Source organism: Pan troglodytes, chromosome 7 (genome assembly GCF_028858775.2).
Source record: "Pan troglodytes isolate AG18354 chromosome 7, NHGRI_mPanTro3-v2.0_pri, whole genome shotgun sequence".
Classification (NCBI taxonomy): Eukaryota; Metazoa; Chordata; class Mammalia; order Primates; family Hominidae; genus Pan; species Pan troglodytes.
In genome coordinates, this window is record NC_072405.2 from 17482072 (window position 1) to 17507245 (window position 25174).

Below are 25174 nucleotides of genomic sequence, written 5' to 3' on the forward strand. Positions count from 1 at the left end.
TTAAACATGTCATTCCACCACCTTCCAGTCACCATTATTTCTGATGAGAAGTCAACCATCAATCATGTTGTCTTTAATGTGATGTATCTCTGTTTCTCTCTCTTTCTCTTAGTGCTTGCAATGTTATCTCCTTTATTTGGCTTTTGGCATTTTGACTATGACATCTAGGTGTGATTCTCTTTAAGTTTTTTTTTTGCTTTGTTTTTGTTTTTGTTTTTTACCTTGGGTTTATTCAGTTTCTTGACTCTGTAAGTTAATGTTATTTACTCACATGGAGACTTCTCAACTTTTTAAAAAAATAATTGTTCTGTGCCTCTTTGTCTTTCCTCTCCTTTTGGGACTCCTATTACATTTGTGTTTGAATACTTTATATTGTCTGGCAGGTCTCTAAGGCTCTGTTTATTTTTCTTAACTTTTCGTTCTCTGTTCTTTGGATTGCATAACTTCTGCTCTATCTTCAAATATATAGCTTCTTTCTTCTGCCATCTCAGATCCGCTCTTGAACCCATGTAGTGAATTTTTGTAATTTTCAGCTGTAGAAATCCCATGTGATTCCTTTTTTATAATTTTCATCTATCTATTGAAAGTATCTGTTGGTTCACTGTTAACAAAATTTTCTTAAATTCTTTGAACATTTTTCCTTAATTCCTTGAGCATAGCTATAACAACTGCTTTGAAGTTGTGTCTTAATCTACTGTCTGTGTTGGTTTTTCTGGTCACAGTTTCCTGTTTCATTGTATGTCTAGTAATTTCTGGTTGAAAACTAGACATTGCAGTGATTCTAGATTCCATTCACTTTACTAAAAGTTGTTGGTTTTCTGTTTTAGTAACTTTTCTGGACTTAAATTGCAGAATTAATCTCCTCCATGGTGTGCAGCCACTGATACTACAGTGCAGTTTTTATTATAATATTTTTCTTTGTTTTTCAGTCTGGCTCCCTAAAGGTGTCCTCTATTCTTGTATTATATGATGATGAGACAATTATTTAGACAGAAGTTATGCTCAGGTACCTTGAACAACTAAGCCTCCCATCTTCTGCTGCCAGAGCTGTGTGTGGCCGAAGAAACACATTCACATGTACAAGTCCTCACGCAAGGTGGGAGGGTGAGACGGGTGAGGGTTGAAAAAGTACCTATTTGTTCCAATAGGTAGTTTTTGTGGCAAAACCCTGTCTCTACAAAAAATACATAACACTAGCTGGGTGTGGTGGCATGTGCCTGTGGTCCCAGCTACTTGGAGGCTGAGATGAGAGGATCACTTGAGCCCAGGAAGTCAAGGCTGTAATGAGCTGTGACTACATTATGGCACTCCAGCTTGGGGGACAGAGTGAGACCCTGTGTCAAAGAAGGAAAAAAAAAAACTACCCATTGGGTACAATGTTTACTGTTTAGGTGATGGCCACACTAAAAACCCAGACTTCGCCACTATGCAATATATGCATTCTAAGAAACATGCACTTGTACCCCTTAAATACATAAAAACAAATAAATTTTAAACTAAACAAAAAAATTTTTGCACATCGTCAGGTCTCCCTTGGCTCTCACTTTTTGCTGCCCTTTTTTTTGGGGTTTCTTCCCTAGTCAGAGATGTGCAGGGAGTTTATTGTCCCAGCCCTCTCATGGCTTGCTTACTTCCAAGTTCTCCTCATCACAATTCTGGCTGATCTCCTGCCTACCATGAACAGAAGCTATCATCTCAAGCCAGTAAAGCTGCACATTTTTATTTTCTCCCTAGAACTGATTCCATGAACTTTAACCCATAAAACTGCAGATGCTCATCTCCCCCATCCCAGACCAAATCTACCAACTTCTGCTGGTATAGCTACTAGTTTTCTTTTTATCTATTTATTTATTCATTTATTTATTTAATTTCTGTTTGAGGTGGAGTCTCGCTCTGTCACCCAGGCTGGATTGCAGTGGTGCGATCTCAGCTCACTGCAACCTGGGCCTCCCGGGTTCAAGCGATTCCTGTGCCTCAGCCTCCCGAGTAGCTAGGACTACAGGTACCCACCACCATGCCCAAATAATTTTTGTATTTTTAGTAGAGATGGGGTTTCACCATGTTGTCCAGGCTGGTCTCGAACTCCTGACCTCAAGTGATCTGCCCCGCCCTCAGCCTCCCAAAGTGTTGTGATTGCAGGCGTAAGCCACCGCTCCCCGCCTAACTACTGGTTTTCAGTGACAGCCCTCAAACCAAGTCCACCATTCCCATTAGGTAACCTGTGCTTTTCCTCACTCAGGCCAGGGGCTGGGGAGCTTCAGGCAAGATGTCCGTAGACTCATGGCCATTCTGATGCAGGAGCAGCTTTTTAAGATTAAACACTTATCAGATCATTGTCTGCTTTTGGTTTTTCTAGTACCCAGAAACATTTTCTAGTACCCAGAAATTGTTGTTTTTGACAATTTTGTCTAGTTTTATACTTGTTTTCTTCAAAAAGAAGTTGGCCAACTTCTTAGACCCTTCTGAGGTGAATCTTGGACTGGATTGGTTTCATGTTTCTTCCACTTACTTTATTGCCTACAGCTTTTGATTTTGATCAGCGATGTACTGATATTAGGAGGCTGGTGAAGGCACATGGAAGGAGAGCTGAATTTTGCATAAGTCACCTCAAATGTACAAAAATAAATGGCAGAACCAGTGATGCTGAACGCTGAACTGGGCGTTTCAGAGCTAGGGTCTAGTCTCAGTCCAGCCTTGAGAAAACCGCTTTGAGGTTTTCTAATAAAAGACTCACCAGCCTCCCCTAACAAGTGTCACTGTTCCCATCTTCTCCCCGGGGTCCTTTCCCCACCTCTCTTCCGCCTTTCTCATGGGCCCGTGACTGTGAGGGTGAAAATGGCTGAAATTAACTTTCACTTCTGCTCAGACATCTGGAACCCATGAGCAAAGTCATTTCCTTGTTTTCTTTCTGCGTGGCTGCTGGAATCGTGTGTGTGTGTGTGTGTGTGTGTGTGTGTGTGTGTGTCTGGTACTGTTATTTTCCAACCTGTGTCTGTTGGGGTGGGCATAAAGGTGATGTTTTATCACAGATCACATAAGGGCCAGCACACCTCCCTGCAAACTCTCACATCCCCTCCCACTCTAACCTTGGGTAGACAGACCATGTATTTTCTTTGTAGGATGCTGGGTTTCCTGCTCTCCACTACATTCTCTATACCCTCGAGTCCAAGTATATAAAAGTTGTCTAAACATCAGCTATTTAGGCCCTATTGAAAAAATGTTAGAGGCGGTTCAGGCAGCGTCACAACATCCTGGTTCAGTAAAAGACTCAGCCTAGGGATCTGTCTCTGAGAGTCTGTAGGAGTCTTAGTCACGAATCATGTTCAAAGCCTTCTCCTTGGCAGCTTCCCCCAGTGACCCCTGATAGAATTATTGCCCCCACCTCTGGTCTAGCACTGTGCCCCGCTGAGGCCTCTGTGGCTACATCTACTACGCTCCACTGCAGTGATCTGCTTATCAGGCCCCTTCTCCAAGCTCCTTAGGCTGAGACTCTCAGAGGAGGATGGAGTGTAGCTGCGTTGGTATCCCCAGCCTCCAGCAGGTGCTTAGCACTGAGCAGGTGTTCAGAAAAACAGTGCTGCATTAATTGAATTGAAATAGGAAGACTAAGTTACCTCATCTCAAATCAGTCACTTTTTAAATCAGAAGCTCGCAGAGTTTGGAACTCATGTTTCATGTTTGGATCCATGTAGTAGGTATCAGGAAGTGAATGTAAGAGTAAATTAACAGGAGCTGCTATGGACTGAGCAGGCCCAGGGTTCTGGACATTGTTGTGAGCCCTTTGCTACCACGTGGAGAAGATCAGCTTTGGGACTTAAAGCAATTAGCCACATTCACATCAGCTTCCAGGTATTTGCAGTTTATTATGTGCTAAATACTGTAATAGATACTTTTTATGCATGAATCCATTTATTCTCACAAAACCCCTTGGGGAAGTGAAACAGATTATTTCCATAGTGTCTTAAAACCCCAGAACTCTGCGTTGCTGCGTCTATTGACATGAACACCTGTCAAACCTGCAACTCATAGCTCAGTATTGTCTCAGTCCAATCCAAGGAAATGAACTCCTTGAGAAAGCTGACATTCTGGACCATGGGGTAGAAGCTACCCTGTCTGCCTCCCACACCCACTCTCAAGGATCCAAGACTATGAAGGGAGAAGAGAGAGCCCACTGAGTGGCTTCCTCTTATAAGCCAATATCAAGACACTAGTGGAAAGGAACCAGCTGACCACTGGCTCACTGTGTCTGGCTGGACCAGCAAGACTCTGAGGTCATCACAGAAGCCTTCTTGGTCCCATTGGTCCTTTGACTGCTGTGTACAGGATGCCACCCACCACTCCAGACACCACTCACCACTCTAGATGTTGGGATCCTTCTCCTGTTACCTCCATTATTCTTGTACTCTACTCCTCTGAGTTTTCATAGCCAAGCAAATTTCCACCATTGAGGAGGCTCTGAGATCCAAGTCAACTACTGGCTAGGGTACTGTAAAACACATGGGAAATTAGCTTTTACCAAGCACCAATTCTATGCCCACCATTCATACCCTTTCTACCATTTAATGCTGATAGTATCCTGTGAGCTAGCTATTTTAGCATCATTTAAAGACAAAACAAAACCAGTGAGGCTGAAAGAACGGCTGCCCTGGTGCACACAGATGGCACATGGCAGAGCCCAAGCCCTCTCCATGAGATCTGCAGCATTTGTCCACACAGCAGGGCAAATTACCTTGTAGAGTCAGCATGGAGGTTTGCTAACTCTGCCGGACTTGGTGCAGGAAAAATACCAGCCGTGCTGTTAAACCAAAACCCCATGAGAAAACTTTCTGGTGACAGAAGGGCATTGTGACCCACATTGCCCAGGGCCAGGGACAGGGCAGCTGCTCATGGTTCTTCCTCACGAGTTTTCCTGGAGCAGAGGGACACCCCCAAACCCAGGGAGCCCACAGGAGCTTCAGAAGGGCTCGGCTGGAGGGCGGGGCCCCCATTGCACTTGCTCACTGGGGACTGGGGAGGCTCTGATCGCAGACCGGGGGTGCTGCCACCTCTGTCTGCTGCCGGCAGAAAGCCACAAGCCATGAAAACTGATTGAGATGAGAAGAATTCATCTGGGACTGGCTTTTGCTTTAGGATGGTGTTGGAAGTTGCTCGTTGTCGCTAGGAGCCTGCTCCACTGTAAGGGTGTCGGGATCTGAAGAGCTATGGTGAAACACCACTGAAGCATTGCCAAGGTGAGGCCCTGCGTCTTCCGGGTTCTTTATCGTCTTCCTTTAAACTGTGCAAATGGTGCTGTAAGACCTGTCGTGGGGCAAGCAGGCAAGGACATTGCTGTGGGTGCCACAGACGGAGGAAGAGGCATGAATGGATCGCTGCCTCAGCTATGAATAGATTGCTCCATGGTTTGTGCATTTCCAGTTTTGAGAATTTTTAATTTGTAAAAGGTCATCCATCTAGGGTAGATTCTGCTTTTTGGAAAAGGCAGTGAATGTGCCACAGAGGAGAGAAGGGACGTGGGATGTAGAGAGGGGGTTGAGCGGGCACACACGGGCCACTGCTGCGCTCCCGGCGAGTCACTCGGCCTCTTGATAGGAGGTGATATTGACTGTGCAGAGCTGACAGAGGTTAGTGGTCACAGGCGGGCAGCATCTGGCTCAAGGCAAATGACTGTTGCTTTCGTTTTATTTTGTTTGTTTCTGAATGAAGTTGTTCCATTTTTCAGGCATTCAGGAATGGGGTAACTGAATAGATGTAATGATGATCTTCTTGTTTAAGAGATCTATTTCAGCAGGAAACACCAACTGTGAAAAGGAAAGCATAGTTGATCACATATTTTGAAAGGATTTGTGTAAATTGTAAGGTTTTGACAACGTTTCCATTTATCTGGTAATGTGGGTGGATGAAGTTCACCCTCATCCACCCACATTACCAAGGAACTAAGGAATTGTGCGTTTGCAGTAACAGAGAAGAAATTGCCGTGATATGTGCATATCCTCCTCCCTCGGGAGAGGGGGACTTAATTCCCCTCACCTTGAGTGAGGTTTGGACTAAGAGTATGGAAAGGGAGAAATAGTAGCTCTGTAGAGGAGAAACCTGCAGATGCCAGCTTCACCAAGGGACCAAGCTTAGCATCACCGGGAATAAGCTGGGCTGCTATTGTGAACTGCCACGACAGTGCGGTTCTTCCCACCAACTCATAACCCCAGTCAAATCATGAGAAAACATCAGACAAATCCAAACTGGGGAAGATTCCACAACATATTTCACCTTCAAAAATGTCAAGGTCATGAAAAACAAAGAAAGACAGGCAAAGCGTCACAGATCAGAGGAGACATGATGGTCAGGACACCCAAACCCAGAATTCGCATCCTGTATTGGATCCTAAAGCAACACCGCAAAGGTCATTAGTGGAAAAATAGGTGAAATCTTAACAAGACCTGGGATCTCGCTAATACTGTGGTAACAATTACTCCTTAGTTCTGGCAAATGTACCATGGTTACGTAAGGTGTTCACATTAGAAGAACCTGGTGAAGGAAATATGGAAATTCTCTGTATTATCCCTTGTAATTTTTCTCCAAATCTAAAATTATTGCAAAATAAAGAGTTAAAAAAAATTAGACTCATTCTTCCTCAGAGCAGAAGTAGCCAAATCCTGAGCATTCTTGGGAAAACTGGCGTTCATGGCCTGGTGATTACACCTTCTCTTTGAACATTCTGGAATATAGCAGGCCTTTTGAATTTTTGACCATCCATCATTCTCTCTCCCAACCCCTACCTGATTCCAGAATAGCTCTGTATTTGCCTCTCTTCATAGTATTTCTCATGGATGATTATGTTGTTGTTGTTGGTGTTCAATGGGTTTTGTGGGGGTTGTTTTTCGCTTATGTTTTTTGTTTTTCAGAGATGGGGTCTTGCTCTGTTGCCCAGGCTGGAGTGCAGTGGCAAGAGATCATCGCTCACTGCAGCACTGACCTCCTGGGCTCAAGCGATCCTCCCAACTCAGCCTCCTGAGTAGCTGGGACCACAGGTACGCCACTGTATCTGGCTAATTTTTTAATCTTATTTTTTGAAGAGATGGGGTCTCGCTTTGTTGCCTGGGCTGATCTCCAACCCCTGGCTTCAAGCCATCCTCCCACTTTGGCCTCCCACAGTGCTGGGATTGCAGGCATGAGTCACTGTGACTGGCCCAGCATGCATTTTTGAGCCTTTGCTCTGTGGCAGGGGCTGCAGGACTGAATACACCCTCATCTGCCCAGCGAAGCTCACTGCACTGGTGCAGGCTCCTGGCACCCCAAGCACAGGCCCAGCTACCCAGACCTGACTCCTCTCCAGGAAGGAAGCAGAAAGCCAGGAATGGAGAGAATGAGGACCCAGGCCCCTGGGGGAGTACAGAATTCCAGCCAGGAATCTGCCATCCTCTGGGCTCAACCACCCCACAGAATCTGGTCAGCCAAGTGGCTGTGAGCTGGGCTTGACAGCCTTCCTCGAGAGTAAACTGTGGCCTCTAGGATGTAGAGAGGGGACTCAAAGGGCCAGATCCCATTTGAGTGAGGATTCTGACCTTGTGAGCCCACCTGCAGCCTGGGGTCTGCAGCCTTGGGGACTGGCCACCGGTGGCCAGCATCCTGGCTTGCAGGGTTCACGTGTATAGAGAGGTAACAGCAAGACAGAGAAGCCTGGCCCCTCTTGCAGGCCCAGCAGAGCAGGTGAGCCGTGCTCAAAGGTGATGCTGCGCCTGATTAGAGAAAAGCTTCCAAAGCAGGTGAGGAGGAAGAAAAAATGATGAAGCCGCAGGAAGACAGCACGTAGATGGAAATCTCAACATACTGAGATGGAAATCAATCACAAAACTCTTACAGGAAAATCACAGCTAAAAGTTGGTGATTACATGTGGGCCTGCAGTGCCTTTCCTGTCACATCTGCTACCCCACTGCCAGCCTGCTGCTACCCCACAGCAGCCCTCCCATTTGTGGAATGTTCCCTGGCGTGCTCCTGCTTGCCTGAATCCCTTCCCCACCTTCCCACCTAGGCAACTTGCATTTGCTCTGACGTCCAGGGCAGGTGCGAATGTCCCCTCCCAGTCACAGTGCCCAAGCCCATTTGTGTGTCCCCAGCAACCACCAGCACACACCCAGGGCTCTGGTTTGCAGGCCTGCCAGGTTCTCTGGACCAAAGCTCCTGAGGACAAGGACATGCCCTACATGTGCCTCCAGGTCCCAGCACCCAGCGCAGTGCCTGGCCCACCAGGGGTATCTGGTAAAGTGGTTCTTGAGTTAAAGACACAAGGGCAAAACCTTAAATGAAAATTCAGGTTAAGACATGAGGATGAAAGCTTGAAAGAGGAAAAGCAAAGATAATTGAATGATCATCCCTAATCGTGGTGCACCCCAGTGCCATCAGCATGCTGGGGTTTTGACAGGACCCTTGGAAGAAAGAGAAGAGGCATCTGAGGCCTCTGGCACATTCCACTTCCTGTAAGACAGTGTGATATAGATGAAAGCATTGGGGCTTCCTGCCAGCCAGGTCAGTCTGGCTCTGCACCTGCCAGCTGGGAGTGTGAACTGGGAGCAGTTGCACCCACTCTCAAGCACAGACATGAGAACTGAACAGAACCACGGAATGGGGGTCCAGAGCCTAAGACATAGACGAGGCTCCTCCTTGTCCACTGTGGGGCTTGTGCAACCCCTTCATCAAAGCGCTGGTGCTTCCCACATTGTAATCAAGGAAGTTTTCTCACGTTCCTTCTCATCTCAACTAGCTGCTGGCCTTTTTGCACACTTTGGTACCTAGGATGCTGAACCTGGACCAGTGGGAGGCAAACAGGACACACCTGGGATGCAAAATGTAAGGAGGCTCCCATGCTCAGGTCGTTCAAGTGCAGGAAAAGTTTGTGTATGTGTGAAACGCACAATGCCATGTGGTGTCTATAAGGGCATTTGAGGTTCTGTGCTTAATGGATGAAGTGGGTTCTGAGCATTGAGTCTGCGGATTCCTGATGAGTTTCCTGGTGCTCTGAGCTCCATGAACTTGTAAACAAGCTTTTGTGTAGGTGGGTACTTACAGTTTTTGTCAGATTCCCAAAGGGGTCTGTGAACCCCAAAATATTTGGAATCACACAGTCAAATATCTAGGAAGAATACTTTAATTTTCTCTCTCAGCGTGTTGTGGATATGAGGAAGTGGAAAGGACTTGGACATAGAAGTCAGACAAAGCAGCCACATCTGAGTGGTCCCGTCCTGCAGTGTAGTGGTTAGATGGCTAGCCTTGTCAACCAGAGGGCTCCAGTGCAAGGTTCAGCCCTGGCAATGTGAGCAAGTCACTGTGTGCCTTCCTGAGATGACAATAGTTTGACCCCACTATATACTAGCAGCCTTACCTGTCTCGGGTAGGTTAATTATATCCTCTCAGTCTTATTTCTTCATTCATTTATAATAGCACATCACAGGATTAACAGAATTAAATTACAAAGCCCTAATTTTTAGGTGAGTTGAAGCTGAGGAGCACACAACTTTTCTTACAGGGTGCACTCAATTCTCAATGTCAGAACCACCAGGGGGTCCTTGTACTTCAAAAAGACACACCTTACATGACAACTTCTTTGATTTACTTTTATGCCCAATATTCATTTTGAAACCTCACAAAGGAGAGCATGGTGGTGTTGTTTCTCAAAAGAGAAAGTAAATTTAATAAGATTGAGAGCCATGAACCTAGACACAGTCACAGGGCACATAACAAGATTTCAGTCAATGACAGACTACATATATGATGGTGGTCTCATAAGATGAAGACACTTTATTTTGCCTGTACCTGTTCTATGTTTAGAGACACAAATATTCACCACTGTGTTACTATTGCCTGCAGTATTTAGTACAGTCGCAGGCTGTATAGGTGTGTAGCCTAGAAGCAACCGGCTATGCCGCAGAGCCTAGGTGTGGAGTAGGCTCTACCATCTAAGTTTTGTATACGATGTTCGCAGAACAACAAAATCACCTAATGACACATTTCTCAGAACAGATCCCCGTAGTGAAGCAATACGTAACTATATTTTGGGAACTTCCCCTGTATCCAGATAGTCAGTCCAAGAGCTGTGTGTTTGGATCTCACAGTGCTTGAGATCCTGAGAGAATCTCATTTCCTGAGTCAGATGTGGGCATTCTTTCTTGGCATGGGTACATTGCCGTGGCTTGTGCTGAAGGCTGCATAAGAAACAGAGGTTGGAAACTCACAGTGGAATTTATTGCTGAGATGACGTTAAGCTGTTCGCATTTCACCCAGGACCTCCACAGGAGGAGCCCAGAGAGGATGACTCTCAGACTCCAGATCCAGGAAATCCATGCCTCTCTGGAGCAATGGATGTCTTACAGACACTGTGACTCTTCAAACTGATTATTTTCTTCTTTGTGCTTGGACTCCAGGACACTTAGAACCCAATTTGCATCTAACCACTAGCAGTTTGGTGACAGCATGTCACAGTTTGTATTTCCGTGCACCAGCTTTATACACATTTTTTTTTCTGCCCTAACTTACCCTTTGGTCTAATGTCTTTATCTGTTTTTCTATCCTGTTGTGTTGTATGTATTTTTATAAGCGGTCTCAAATCTTTTCTGGAAACACTAGGAAATGAATATATAAACAAATACAAGCAGGACAGCATTTCTGAAAGAGCCTGATATACAGTGAGGGTGCTCACTAAGGATTAGTTCCCTATCTGTGTACAAAACAGAAAAATTCACTGAGGGAGCCAACCTGCAGTCAAATGTCCAGCTGTGAGTCTATTACAGTTATAGAAATAGCTTATTTTTACACATATTCCACCTTAGATTGATTTGGGGGGTGTTTGTTTTTGTTGTTGTTGTTTGAGACAAGGTCTCACTCTGTTGCCCAGGCTGGAGTGCAGTGGTTTGATCTCAGCTCACTGCATCCTCCGCCTCCCGGGTTCAAGCAATTCTCCCACCTCAGCCTCCCGAGTAGCTAGGACTACAGGTGTGCACCACCACGCCCTGCTAATTTTTGTATTTTTTTGATAGAGACAGGGTTTCATCATGTTGGCCAGGCTGGTCTCAAACTCTGGACCTCAAGTGATCTGCCTGCCTTGGCCTCCCAAAGTGTTGGGATTACAAGCATAAACCACTGCACCTGGCCTGTTTTTTTGTTTTGTTTTATTTTGTTTTTGTTTGTTTGAGATAGAGTCTTGCTCTGTCTCCCAGGCTGGAGTGCAGTGGTATAATCATGGCTCACTGCAGCCTCCACTTCCCCAGCTCAGGCAATCCTCCCACCTCAGCCTCCCAAGTAGTTGGGACCACAGGTGTGCACCACCATGCCTGGCTAATTTTGGTTTTTGTAGAGATGGGTTTTCACCATGTTGTCTAGGCTGGTCTCAACCTCCTGAGCTCAAGCAATCTGCCTGCCTCAGCCTCCCAAAGTGCTGGGATTACAGGCGTGAGTGACCATGCCTGGCTCTACCTTTTATGTTAAAGTTTATATAAATTATTTCATTTTAAGATTCTTTTATTCCTGCCATTTCTGTGGTGCAATTGGATTTTTACATGAAGTTAAATAATACTTTTTATTTTGGCCAGGTGTGGTGGCTCACACCTGTAATCCCAGCACTTTGGGAGGTCAAGGTGGGAGGATTGCTTGAGGTCAGGGGTTCGAGACCAGCCTGGCCAACATGGCGAAACCCCATCTGTACCAAAAATACAACAATTAGCTGGGCATGGTGGCAGGCACCTGTAATCCCAGCTACTCAGAAGGCTGAGGCAGGAGAATTGCTTGAACCCAGGAGATCTCAGCAGTGAGCTGAGACTGCCGCTGCACTCTAGCTTGGACGACAGAGTGAAAAAAATTAAAAATTAAATGATACTTTTAATTTTATTATTTTATTTGAATAAATAAAAGGATCCTTTAAAAAGTATTACACACGAAAATAGGGTCAAAAGTCATAGCCCATTTTCTAGATTTTATTTGGTGCTTTATGGGAGAGGCTAAACTCTCTCTTTTTTTTTTTTTTTTTTTTAACACATTAACATGGAAAGGAATCATTTCTACTTTGTGGTGTCTGTCTGTCTATCTGATGGGCTCCCTGGCACCTGCCAGCACAATGGGGGAAGTGTGAGGTCAAGATAGGCATCTTGTAGATGAAGAGCATGGCATGCTGGTAAACGTTTAACAACCAGCTTTCCAGGAAACAAATGTATTGTATACATACATAAGTTTATAGTAACATGTACTGATATAAAGGGTGCATAGCACTTAATTTACAAATAATAACAAAATATGCAATAGTCTCTGTCCTAAATACCGCAGAGGCGATTGAGTCTCATAGAAAGCTCTCGTGACTTTGCACTGTCATATCCGTAGCCAAGCAATGGTTGCAGCAGATGAGCAAGTGTGGTGTTGGCACAAACACTGAAATGTTCATTCATGTTAAGGAGCAGATCAAAGTGAAACAACAAAGACGTGGGGCAGGCTGCAGCCTTAGTGCCATGAGCGGCTTCTTTGTTGAATTGGATAATAGTTTTTCCATATTCAGAAAAGTTTCCTCAATGTTTTGTGCTACTCACAGTGTTCTAGCTACAGACAAGATGCTCTTTTAAGCATAGAAAATCCATGAAACAAATCACTGCCGACCTGTAGCATTTGCCTGTTCCTGTTGTGTAAATACTCCCACCAGGGCCAATTTCAAGTTGCCAACATGACTTGCGTGAACATGGGTTTGAGATACGCAGTAGCACAGCACGATAGAGTACTTCCGCCTTATAGACTCAGTCAATTAAAGAACCTCAAAGCATAGCTATTATTAAGATGCAGTAAAAATAATAAGGAAGTGATGAGGTTTAAGTATTTATAACCTTTGTTTTAATAGAATTCATTTAGTTATATCTTGTATAATTTAACATTAATTTTTTATCATTTTAATTTTATATAGTTTTTTTTTCTTTTTCTTTCTTTTTTTTCTTTGAGAAGGAGTCTTACTCTGTTGCCCAGGCTGCAGTGCAGTGGCACGATCTCCGGTCACTGCAACTTCCGCCTCCTGGGTTTAAGGGATTCTCCTGCCTCATCCTCCCAATTAGCTGGGATTACAGGCACCCACCACCATGCTTGGCTAATTTTTGTATTTTTAGTAGAGTTGGCCAGGCTGGTCTTGAACTCCTGACCTCAAGTGATCTGCCCACTTCGGCCTCCCAAACTGCTGGGATTACAGACATGAGCCACCACGCCCGGCCCCTATAGTTTTTATACCTTAATCTTGCATAATGATTTGAATAATTCAGCTCACAAAATTCCTGAGAATTTAACAATCGGCTCTTGCATACCGGCACAAGCTGGCCCCCAGTGCATCACTGACGGGGAGGCCGAGTGTCTTGAGGCCACACTGCAGATCAGGGTCCTGCCTGCAGCCGAGTGGGGACAAGTGGAGAATAACTTGCCTCCTGGGCTCTCCTGAGTCCCGAGCCTGACAGCAGAGGCCCAGGTGGGTGACCCTGCTTTGTGCTCGGTGGCAGGGGAAGGCGGGTGGGCCTGTGGGCCTGGATGGAGAACCTGTCCCCATGGCTGTCATGTCCCTACACCAGCTGCTGCCAGCCACTGTGGGGTTCGCAAGTCCCCACTCGAAAAACGGCTGCTGTTTTCCACAACCATGGGATACAAGGATGTCCCCTTGGGTGCCTTCTCATCTCTACTCTCTGCTGGCCTCTTTGCACAGATTGATACCTGGGGTGCTGAGCCAGGACCAGGGGGAGGTAAAGACACACCTGGGGTGCAAAACTGAAGGAGGCCCTGATGCTTGAGGTTGTTCAAGTGCAGAGAATGTTTGTGTATGTGTGAAGCACACAACCACACGTAGCATCTAAAAGGACATTTGATGTTCTGCACTTAATAGATTAAGCTGGTTCTGACATTCTACCCCTGGGCTTCTGATGAGTCTCCTGGTAGCCTGTCAGCTCCTGATCTCAGATGGGAGCTTGTGTGTAGGTGGGCACTCTTCGGCAAAGTGCATTTATGGCTTTTATCTGGTTTCTTCTGATCAGAAAGATCTGGGGGGGCTGGCACACCCAGATGACTGGTAACTCCCAAAGGGAGAGGTGCAGCTTTGTCACTTGCCCCTGTGTCAGGTGGGACGTGAGATGCTCTATTTTTTTCTGCTCCATCCTGTGCCCAAGCCTTATGCAGGGTGACCCTTTTCAGAGAGGCCTTTGCCACCAGGTCAGTGTGAGCATGTGGCTGGGTGATTTCCTGCCGTGGACCAGGGATCTGTGTGCTGTCTGAAGTAAGCAACGGTGCTCTTTCTTGGCAAGGTCTGAGGGCTGAGACTTGCAAGGAGACACCTGCTCTCTTGGTCACCAGACTGGAGGTTCCTATGTGCAGGTGTGGAGGATGGAAGGGGTCACTCTGCCCTCTTTCCTGCCTGGGCCTCACCTCTGCTGAGGCTGCTGGCTGCCCTGGGCTCGCAGTGAAAGGGGCCATCTTCCACCCTCCCCTGCTGGTCAAGTGCATCTTCCCAGGCTCCGGCACTCCACGTTGCCACCCAGACAAGTGTCCTGTGGGAACTAGCAAGTGGGAATCAAAACTACCCCCAGAGAGGCTCCTGGCCGGGAGATGAAGGGATCTACCCTGGGGCTAAAGTCTCCCCAGCCTTTCTTGGAGCTTAGGTCCTGGCTTTAGAAAGATCCCATTCACAGCCAGGCACGGTGGCACATACCTGTAATCTCAGTACTTTGGGAGGCCGAGGCAGGCGGATCACTTGAGGTCAGGAGTTTGAGACTGGCCTGGCCAACATGGCGAAACTGTCTCTACTCAAAATGCAAAAATTAGCTGGGTGTAGTGGTGTGCGACTGTAATCCAAACTACTCGGGAGGCTGAGGTAGGAGAATTGCTTGAACCCAAGGAGGCAGAGGTTGCAGTGAGCTGAGATCGCACCATTGCACTCCAGCTTGAGCAACTGAGCGAGATTCCATCTCAAAAGAAAGAAAGGAAGGAAGGAAGGTAGAAAGAAAGAAAGAAAGAAAGAAAGAAAGAAAGAAAGAAAGAAAGAAAGAGAAAGAAAAGAAAAGAAAGATCCCATTCACCTGCACAAAAGCCACACCCCTTTTTGGCCAAGGAAAGGGTTTCAAACCTTTCTCTACAAGGCCCCTTGAAGAGGGATAGCATGGATTGCAGTGGGGGCCACATGCCATGCATTCATTGCAGTCACTTGGAATGGTTCCACACCATTCATCCTGGCAGCACAGAACCTTCTGTTTTGGAATGAGGTTCCCCTAATTGCTGTCTGCCATAAAGCCACCCTCTCATGATGGAGCTCCATCCTTCTCCCTCCCTCCTCCTATTTATTTTCAGACTGTCAAAATGGCCTATCTGTGGCCATTTTGACTGCCTGCATGTACGAAAATTGGCATCTTGATGTTTTGTCTTCCTTTTGTTGACTGAAGACCTGCTGACAAATGACTGAGGAAGAAGGCATAAATCTGAAGGGGGAGAAGTAGGCGCCTTCAGAAGCTGGTTATCCATGTGTAATGCCATCACAGGGACGTGCGTTTAAGATCTTTTATCAATCTTCGTAGCTAAATACTTTTAGTTAATTGCAGGCAGGAGGCGCTGCTAGCTCAGGCTACATGGAGCATGTGCTCAAAAACTGTCTCCAATATGGTGACTTGCTGTTTGAGGACGGTCTAAGCGACTGAGGAGTGTGCCCCCTGTCCCCACCCTTGAGATGAGGCCTGATAAGGGTGCTTGCATATTTAGTATTGGGCATCCTGGTGCTCTCCAGCATGTGGTGTTGGCCTAAGTGGCCCATGTGGACTTTGTTTCAAGGATTTTACAACAAGAAACACCAAAATGAGGACATCTCTGTGGCCATGTTTCAGGCAAGGGGGTAATGGATACAGAGCATATGCACACACAAACACACATGCACAGAGACACGTACAGACACATACATGCACACAGACACATAGATACAGACACACACGCATAAGAATACACACAGAAACACACAGACACCCACACATATACACACATGCACAGACATGTAGAAATACCTAGACACAGAGGAACACACAAAGATACACAGGCACACATGCAGGTACATCTACACGCTTATCAAAAACAACAGCAAAACCACCTACCATGACAAATACTATTGCAGCAAAACTGAACAAATAAATTCTGTGCCATAAAGTTTCCTAAACCTCATCTATTTTGTAGAAATCTACTCACTTGAGTACCATCCTTCACAAAGTTCTTTCTATTCTTTCTACTGTACAAAGTTTTCTGTTGTCAAATAGCAAGAGATCTCTGTTTTCTACTTGGAATGGGCGTGGAAAAGGGAGACAGCACCCGCTCCCTCCACCCCTTGTCCCTGAGCCCAGCATGGTGACCTGCCAAGCCAGAGGGTGACGTGGACACTCACATCTCAATGCAGGGCCAACTGTAGCCTCTGGCCGGTGGCCCTGAGTGAGGGCAAATTTGTAATAACACCTGTTCTCTCCTTTCTCCAATTTTCTCCCAAGCTCCATTGCTTTCGTTCAGGCCCTCCCCCTTCTAGACTGGGCAGTTCCGCATCCTTGGAGCTCATTTCTCTGTCTTCAGAATCGGATGCTCCAATTCATCCCATGTGTGGCTGCCACGGTCTTTCTAAAACTCAAATGTGGCCCTATCACCGCCCAGGGTAAAGCCACCATAAACTCCTCTGTGTTTGAGAACAAGGGCCAAGTCTCCCATTGAGGCCTCCAGGGAGTGGACAGTCTGGGTCTCCTTTCTTCTCCAAGCACGCTGGGCCCATCTGTCCTGTCCCTGAGGACTCCCTGGCACACATGACACTTCAAAGCTTTTGCCAACTCCACTCCCTGCCTGAAAGGCCCATCTCCTTCAGAGAGCTTCTATGTATCCTTGGAGGTCCAGTCCTCATGTCCCTGCCTCCAATAAGACCTCTCCCCATCTTCCTCTCGCCCTGCTCCTGTCCCTGCCAGGCATGACAAATCTCTTCCCACAGTGGGCCCAACAGGGAGGTAGATGGTAGAACACGTTTTGGGCCAGGTGCCAGGTGCACGTGGCTCTTCATCTTGGTTCCCCACCACACACCTGGAGAGCTGAGTGCTTTTCCTGAGGTCACGCAGAAGGTGACCAGCCTGGCTCTGGAGCTGTCTCTTTGCCACATCGTGGGGTGTCTTTAAGGTGACCTTGAATGTGCTTGAAGCTGTTTTATGTCCTATTTGCAGACCTAGGGGAGGACAATGCCAGGGCTTTTTGCCTTCCCAAGGTCACAGCCTGAAGACACTCAGAAAGATGTAGTTGGCTCATTTATCATTTTTTAGAAAAAAAGAAAACAACAGAATGGGCTGAATCCTTGTAACTGTTGGCAATGGCACTAGTTTCATGGAAGGTGGAAGGGCAGGTTAGGCTTCTTATGAGGGCGTTTCTGGCCTCTGGAGGGGTGTGGGTGGGCTCAGGTGAATGACTGACAGACTGGATTTACGTACGTTGAGTGTGAATCTCAGTCCACAGCTTGGTGTGCAAAAATAGAAAATCTATCTGGTAATAGCTACGTCTCTGTTGGGGAGAGGAAACTGACCTCTCAATTCAGGGTCTTCATACCTTTCTCCAGGGTGGGGTCTAAGTTCTGGGAGCCTCATGAGTCTCAGGAATTCTGGGGTGGCCTATTTGGTCTTTGTCATCAGTCCATGCAGGGGGCTGCTAGAATGTCATGTCAGCCTCTGACCCTGGCCAAGCCCCCTCTCAGAGATTCCGGGCCACATCCCAGGTTGAGGGATGCATCCTCCCACTCTGGGGCCCCCCAGGTGGGACTCTCAGGGAGGCCACTTGAGACGCGGTTGCCCAAACTGACTCAACAAGATCTGTCAGTCACGGGCTGAAAGATCTGCATCACGGGCTGAAAGCAGGAAAGTTCTTTTGTCTCTCTTTCTGCTTTCCTGTGACAATGGGTGCAGAACCATCGTGAATGGGTTCAGGTGCGGGTAGAGAAAATAATAAATAGGAGGAAGAACAATCTCAGAAAGGCAGGTAGCCTGTCCCATCTGCTGACAGAGCAGTGTGTAAGCGTCACTGAGCTTGTGACATTGATGTTTTTTCCAACATGCAGTATAAATGTACACTGTGATTTTACAAGGCCAGGAGCCAAGCAACAACACCCTTGGCAGAGGAAGAGTGAAGTGGGGAAGGAAACTGAAGCAGGCTGGGGAGGATGGACAGCTTGACAACTAGTTAGAATTGGAAGGACGATGGACTAGGATTGTAAAAGAATAAGGCAGAATGTCCTACCTTCCCACCTGGGCAAACCCTGCCCCTGGGAGTGGTCTTGGATTTGCAGTGGCCCTGGCCTGGACCACCATGTAGATGTCACTAATGGATCCTCCCAGGGGATGGGCCTGTCATGGCCCTCAAGAAAGGCAGGGATGACCACCCCAACTGTAGGGGAAGACACCACCCACCCTGAGGGCTTTTGGGAGCTTTTAAAAGAAGGCAAGTCAACGCTTTAAAAGAACTTTGAAGAGACAGGAGCTTAGTGGACCCAGTGGAGATAAAAGGTCCAGGTAAGGAGTGGCCAAGCACTTGGAATTTAGAAGAGGCCAATCAGAAAGTCCCAGTGGACCAGCTTGGGGGTTTGGGGGTTACTGGGTCCATGTCAACATACAGCTCAGTGGGTGCCAAAGATCAGCCAGGCCTAGGGTGCAGATGACAGTGAGACAGGATGGTGACCTGGATTAGGACTGGAGGGGGAACCTGAGGCCAGGAGAGCAGGGAAGAGATTGCTAAAGACAGTCAGCCCATGGCAAGCTAGTTTTCTCCCCGAGCCAGCATTTCTACACCTGAGCACTGGCCTTGCTGTCTGGCTGGGTGACTTCCTCTCTCTGGGCTTCAGGACCCAGTGCTGCTAATCGGGGGTAGAGTCAACGGCCTTCCAGTGCACCCTTTGGTGGCTCTGTGTGGCACATCAGGCACACTGGTCAAGTAGGGGGTCATCACCAGGCCTTGGGTGCTTCTCAAACCTAAAGTCACGTGGTCCTCACAACAGCCCCGTGATGTCATCAGGAACCTGCCCAATGGCCCAGGGCTGGGAAGGACTAGAGCCAAAGTGCAGGCTCAGGACTGTTTGACCCCAAAGCCAGTGCTCTGAACCCTCCATCTGTCTTCATTAACCACCGCCTCTGCCACTACTGTAAGGCAAGAGAAGCGTGTCACGGCGCGAAGGCTAAGCACATGCTGGGAAATCACCCGTGGCTTGCAGACACACGCACAGCTACTCGGGGGAGATCAAGAGCCAAGAACGGGTGAGCTCAAGCTGTGCTCACACGGGGCGCGTGCTAGGTGACTGTAGGCCTCAGAAAACCTGGGATCCAGAACAGCTTTCCTCTGCTAGGAGGCTCTGGCACAAGTTTGCCTGAAGACATGGCCCCATGGCGAAGCCATCATGTGTGGGACCTTCCTTGGCCCCCTCTTGGTGAGCCACATTCCTGTCCACGCAGTAGCTCCAGCCCCCACCCGTGGCTTTTCACTTCTTCCTTGCTTTCCACTTCTGACCACCCTATACCAGAAGGTACTTCATGTCAGTCCTCTCCCGCATTCCCTCTGCCTCCGGGTCTCCTGGAATTGGAATTGTCACTAGTCAATCATTACTTACGGGGATATGCAGAAAGCCAGACACCGTGCTGGGCCTCGGGGGGCAGAAATAAGACAGCCACTGTAGTGTCAGCTGTGTGCACCCATCTCTCCTTCTGACCCAAACGCAACTGTGATGGGGGCCGGTCCTGCCCTTTGGGGCCATCAGACGAGGGAGCAACTGACATTTGCAGAGGCCAGAGGAGCCGTGGTGGAGGGGTTTTCTCAGGGTTCGCGGGAAGCGCCTGCCCATCCACTGAGAGCTTTGGGAAGGAAATGCTGGGCGCCTTTTGTGCCTCCTACTCACCAATTCCCCCCAGCTGCAGGCAAGGGAGGTTGTTAGCAGCCCAGCCTGTGGGGAGCAAGCAGGCCATGAGCTGCATGCAGCTGGCACTGCTATTACTTAGGAGGCATCACAACAATGACTCAGGTGCTGACCATAACCCTTAACCAGGTCACAGTGGCTGCCTAACTGTTGAAGCTGCTACCCCTCCTTTAGGTTACACTGCACGAAAAGTTGGCAATCCTCTCTCGGTGGCTGCTGTGGGAGCAGCTAACCTCACAGCACCCGAAGGGATGTCATCGGGACCCCAGCTCTGTTTCCAGCATCAGCTGATGCCAGCAAGAAGCCAGCCAGGCCTGGGGCTTGGCAGCCCAGGGACTTTACCATCCACCACCCACAGGGCTGTTGCCCTGGACAGGTCATTGATATCTGACTCACAGCCAATTCATGGATGATGTGAATCCAAAAATCAGAGGCCCACGTGGATTTAGACATGGAAATGCCTCATCAGCTTCCATGAGCCAGTCTCTGTGCGGCAGACTTGAACTGCACGGGGGCTGATAGGAAGCAGCGTGGGCGCTGGGACATGACTGTGCCCTTGCCACTGTTTCCAGTCACCCAGCTCGGGTTCTGTGGTTGTCTAAGCCTGGGGGTGCTCTGCCGGGTCTGCGGCGGCCCGGCTGCCTTTTCAGCCTAATCACCAGAGAAGCCACAGAAAGAGCTGGACCACTTAGAGGGGCAGGCTGGCCACAGCCACTTGGAAGAACAGGCTGATTTTGTACAGATGTGTCATTTTCTCCTGACTTTTAAACTGTAAACATTATATAACACCCTAGAAAAATTTGAAAACAGATATAAACCATCAATAACACTGGCAACCTAACACTTTTACCTAAGAGCTACCCATTTTGATTTATCTGATGCGCAGTTTTCATTGCTGGAATCCTAAAGACATAGCACCTTAGATTCTTCTCTTTTCTTTTTCTTTCTTTTTATTATAACATAAGCATGTTTCCCACTGCTACTTTTGATCACTTTTGAGGACTCAAAATGATCATTTTTGGGCCTGCATAATATTTCATTGTGTGAACTCTATCACCATTTCAATAGGGTGTTTCGTTTGCTTCCATATTTTTGTATCACCATAGCAGGTGATGACTGAAAAAATAAATGCAGCTTGCAAAGTCATTCTGAATTACATCGTGGAGCTGGAGAGTGTTCTTTCCTAATCCCTTCAAGGAATTACGATGATATGGGGAGATGAAACATTCATTTGGGGGCTGGCGTGGGGTAAGCTTTGAATTGCGTTTAAAGTCAGTGTGATAGTGACTTGAGTTTTTCATCTCTTTTCTCCAGCTCCTTGACGGCCATATTTGCTGGCCAGGGTTACTGGTGTGGTCTTTGGCCAGAGAGCAGACTTTCCTCTCTGTGAAATGAAATGACTCATAAGGAAACAAACCCCAAGGCTTTGGCTGCATTTGTCCCATCTTCTAAACCAGGGTTTCTAATCAGAAGTCCATGAATGATTGTGGGGCTTTGTCGGGGGAGAGGTCCTGAAGCTGAGCACAAAATTTGGCATGTTTGTGATAAGTGTATTTTATAGGGATAGTGTCTGTAATTCCATCAGGTTCTCAACGGGGGCTGTGGCCCCAAAAATGTTTTTTAAAAAACCCAGCTTTCTCTCTCTGTCTCTTTCCCCCTTTCTGGGAATCCGAGATTGAAATGAAAGAAATCGAAAGATCTTTGCCTACATACAGAGGTCCAGTAATGGGATGGGGAATATATTATCCCCATTTTAAAAATGAGGAAACCGAAGCTCAGAAGTACTCACCAAAAAGCACACACATAGCAAGCATGTGGGGAACCTTGGATTTGAACCCAATCTGTCTTGCTGTCAAGTCTGTGTGCATGCACCCACTTTGCTAAAGTGCCTCTTTGTGGGCTGGGCGCGGTGGCTCATGCCTGCAATCCCAGCACTTTGAGAGGCCGAGGCGGGCTGATTACTTGAGGTCTGGAGTTCGAGACCAGCCTGGTCAATATGGTGAAACCCCGTCTCTGCTGAAAATACAAAAATTAGTCAGGCATGGTGACGCGCGCCTGTAGCCCCAGCTACTCGGGAGACTGAGGCTGGAGAATTACTTGAACCTGGGAGATGGAGGTTATGGTGAGCCGGGATCATGCCACTGTACTCCAGCCAGGATGACAGAGACTCCATCTCAAATAAATAAATAAATAAATAAATAAATAAATAAATAAATAAAGTGCCTCTTTGTTAAGGCAGTTGCTTCTATTTCTACTTTTTAAACCAAAGCTAATTGCTAGTGTGTTAAAGTACGAGATTCTGCCTTGATTATGGCCGTCCGTGGTTCTTAACTAAAGGAAATGCTTTGGCATTTTAAAACACATGGATCCCCGTAAGCTTTGCATTTCTCACCAGGGAGTCAGACTGACACACAAATATTTGTGGTTAGTTAATTGTTCTTTCCTGCTACAAACACTCACCATAGGAGGTGAGCTGTATTTACCAAACTGAAATGTTACTACTTGAGGCTGAAGGAGCCAAAGAAACCTTGAAATTCAAGAGAACAAATCCAAAAGTTCCACCCAACGGAGTGGGAGACTTCAGCTCATTGAATTCCTGAATACAGCTCGGCCTTTTGTCTTCACACAGCAATGAGAACACATGGACGCAGGAAGGGGAACATCACACGCCGGGGCCTGTTGTGGGGTTGGGGGAGGGGGGAGGGATAGCATTAGGAGATATACCTAATGCTAAATGACGAGTTAATGGGTGCAGCACACCAACATGGCACATGTATACATATGTAACAAACCTGTATGTTGTGCACATGTACCCTAAAACTTAAAGTATTAAAAAAAAAAAAAGCAGTTTCTGTTAACAACAAACTCTGGCACCAGTCAGCGGGTTTGACTTCCTAAAAAAGTTTGACTTCCTTTCTCTCTTAGAAATTCTGTCTTAAATTTCCTTAAAAGCAAGTGTGTACACCTGGAGCAAAGAACATGGGGTGTAATTCAATTTCTCTTCTCCTTTCTTCCTCTGGGAATCTCTGCTAGGTTTCCCACTTATTATTGTTGAAAACTGGCAGTCTTTAAAGGGGATGGACTTCCTGAAATACGGCAAACGGTCATGCAACAAAAAGGAGAAAATTATATTTTCATTTTGGGTGTCTTAGATGTAGTGCAACATTCAACATGAGATCAATGTGCCCTCTTGACCCCAAAGTATTGGCTAATGATCATTAATCAATATTTAGGATAACACTGGTTGGGAGTATGAATGACATCTTTCCACCATTGTCTTGGTAAATGAAACTATTTACTCTTTCTGGCAGTGGATGCTGTCGGGAGGTGGAAAAGTAAGCATTTTCTTATGTTTGGGTTTTCTGTGATTGTTTGATTATTTAATTTATTCGTTCAAAGAAGAGAAAGATTTACTGCATGTCTACAATGCATCAAGTGGTAAGATGGGGCCTGAAAATACAAAGATAAACAACCAAACAAACAAAAATGGCTTTTCCTTGAAGAGCTCAGGAGGAGTCTAGTTTAGAAGGCAGACACGCAAGTTCTATGCTACTGGTCTGTAAGAAGCGCTGTGGGATCAGAAGAAGGGATGACTTAATGGGTACAGAGTTGGTGACGTGTGGATGACCTCGTGAACGAAGACTAGTTCTTCATGCAGATCCGTGGACCACAGAAAACTGTGTTGTTTGTTTAGCTCTTTTCCAGAACTTGTTATGATCTCTTAACAAGGTCTAGCCAATATCATTATAAGCACGTAAAATTCCTCATCCTAAACCCCACCCTGAAATCACTCTGACGACATGTCAGCCGTCTGACACAGATGTGGATAGTCTGAAAGCCCAACAGTTCTAATCATTTAGGTTCAATTTGGTCTCAACAGAGATTTTTACATGGGACTTCACGTTTTACAAATTATTTTAGTATTATCAATTTGATCCTTTAAGGCGGGCAGAAAACATATTTCCACCCTCTACTTTATAGATAAAGCCATTGAGGCTCAGAGAGATTTTAAAATTTTACTGCAAATTACACAGGCTTCTGGTTTTTTTGTTTGTTTGTTTGTTTTTTTGAGACAGAGTCTTGCTCTGTCACCCAGGCTGGAGTGCAGTGGCACAATCTTGGCTCACTGCAACCTCCCCCTCCTGGGTTCAAGTGATTCTCCTGCCTCAGCCTCTTGAGTAGCTGGGACTACAGGCGCCACCCACCACCATGCCCAGCTAATTATTGTATTTTTAGTAGAGATGGGGTTTCACTGTGTTGGCCAGGCTGGACTCAAACTCCTGACCTCAAGTGATCTGCCCGCTTCGGCCTCCCAGACTGCTGGGATTATAGGCGTGAGCCACCGCGGCTGGCCAGATTATTCAATTTTAAGGTCTTATGGGCCACATAACATGATTGCCTTTCTAAAAGAATTATTTATTCATGGAAGTCTGAAGCAAGAGTCTCTTGAAGTTCTTTTTTGTCCTTGATAAAATATTTACTTTTCTTGTTTTATCCTCCTACGAGATCCCTCCTGTCCATGCCCACGGCCTAGATTGGTCTCTGGCCTTGAGCCTTACAGAGCATGCTGGGTCCCAGGGCTTGTCCTCAATGCACCACACGCAGTTGGCTCATGAACTAGGACCTCTGTGTCTTGAAGTGGGAGTGGATGGTAGGAAGGGGTAGATGGAAAAGCAGGGGTACAAGGCTGATGCTGGCAGCAATGAAGACCTTGGTGATTCGTGGACCATAGTGGAGACTGAGAGGGAGTGGAGAGACGAAGAGAAACCAGATCATCATTCCTGATGGAGCCCTCTGTTATCCCCAGGCTCCTTTAGGGCATGAGAGTGCCAGGGCTGGACCATCTCCAGGCTCCACACTCTTTCTCCGCAGCTGTGAGCAGAGCCCAGGCTGTCTGTCCCTCAGCACCCCCTAAATCTGCGATGCAATCATAGCCCCTGAATGTTAGGGCTGGAGGCAACTCAGAGATCATTCACCCACAGCCCTCGCTGCACAGAGACAGAAGCAATGAGATGAAGTGACTCGTACAAGATTGCACCTTGGGCTGCAAAATTCATACCAAGTGATCCAGGGAGGCCTTTGAGGCATTGCATTCCCAAAGTGCCTTCTAAATAGTTAGCCAGAGTTACAGAGTGGTGCTCAGAACAGGTTGCGGACGTTTATTGAATTCCATGTGATTTAAGTGTGGTTGGCAGGCAGTCCACACCACCGCCGTGTGCTGCATGAGGACCCTGTGT

At 47.0% G+C, this 25174-nt stretch overlaps 1 protein-coding gene across 6 annotated transcripts in view; it reads left to right on the plus strand.

Moving 5' to 3' along the window:
- Positions 1-3993: 3993 nt before the first annotated feature.
- BLK (BLK proto-oncogene, Src family tyrosine kinase) overlaps positions 3994-25174 on the plus strand; it is a 71781-nt gene continuing 50600 nt past the window's right edge. For 2 of the 6 annotated variants that reach the window (XM_063816880.1, XM_063816877.1), the window contains exon 1: positions 4996-5231. The gene's annotated coding sequence lies outside the window, so the exon portion shown is untranslated. Of the gene's footprint in view, positions 5232-25174 lie in introns of all 6 variants that reach the window. The other 4 variants (XM_016959096.4, XM_063816878.1, XM_063816874.1 and 1 more) reach the window with 4 other exon arrangements.